The sequence below is a fragment of the Arvicola amphibius genome, chromosome 11, assembly GCF_903992535.2.
Source record: "Arvicola amphibius chromosome 11, mArvAmp1.2, whole genome shotgun sequence".
Taxonomy (NCBI): domain Eukaryota; kingdom Metazoa; phylum Chordata; class Mammalia; order Rodentia; family Cricetidae; genus Arvicola; species Arvicola amphibius.
The window spans coordinates 83,979,533-83,980,653 of NC_052057.2; the positions used below are offsets into that span (position 1 = coordinate 83,979,533).

General features: G+C 36.2%; 1 pseudogene; it reads left to right on the forward strand.

Annotated features, from left to right (window-relative positions):
* The first annotated feature begins 429 nt into the window (after positions 1–429).
* On the forward strand, positions 430–655 carry LOC119826073 (annotated as a pseudogene).
* Positions 656–1,121: the final 466 nt, after the last annotated feature.

Sequence of the window (1,121 nt, forward strand, 5' to 3'; positions counted from 1 at the left end):
TACACCATGAAAGACCTGATTAACAGTGCCCTGATCATCAGGAAGTATCTAAAGAACTACACCCAAATTCCTAAATAGTGTTTATAATTTTTTTTTGCATTTAAAGGGGGATATGCTATAGAGATTTGCATTGTTGTGGATCTTGGTTTATTGATAAAAATTTAAGGTCAATTTTATTATATAGTGTATATTTATTTCTGATATTGATTAAGGTATTATGTTTGTCAAGCTAATTTAAATTTGTAATGTATAAATAAGAAATATAGATTAAAAGATAATCATCTATAATAGTCAAGCTTGTAGTTATTTTAGTTATATTTTTGAGATTACAGAGGTGTATTTCAGATCTTTCAAAGACTATAGAGTATGGCATTTAAAATGTTTAAGAATTTAGGAGCCTTTTGGCTCATAGGCCGTCAGTGAGGCAACATGGGTCACCAGCAGCTCTACTGGAGTCACCCGCGGAAGTTCGGCCAGGGATCCTGTCTGCTCAAACCGCCATGGTCTGATCCGGAAATACGGGCTGAATATGAGCTGCCAGTGTTTCCAGCAGTATGCGAAGGACATCGGCTTCATTAAGTTGGATGTAAGCAACCTTGAGTGGATTCTTCAAGACTATCCAGTGGAAAAGATCAATGCCAGTCTTTATACATAAGAATAAAAAAAAAGTGAAGATCTTCAAGTTGTGGGTTGTTTTTTTTTTTTTTTTTTTTTTTTTTTTTTTTTTTTTTTTTTTTTTTTTTTTGAGACAGGGTTTCTAAATATAAGCTGGCCTCAAACTCAGATCCATTAATCTGCTTCAGCCTCCCTAGTGCTGGGATCAACAATTTTTATAATTTTTTTCCTGTTCTCCCACCCCCGGTTTTTCGAGACAAGGTTTCTCTGTAGCTTTGTAGTCTATCCTGAACTAGATCAGGCTGGCCTCGAACTCACGGAGATCCTCCTGCTTCTTGAGTGCTGGGATTAAAGGCGTGCACCACCAAAAAAAAAATAATAATAATAAAAGAATTTAGGACTTTTCATGACAATGAGACACATCTGCTCCTGGCAGCACCAATCTACATAAAGAGGATGATGGGCATTGAAAAGCTCCTTATGGAGTTGGTTTGGGCATTTGGGCA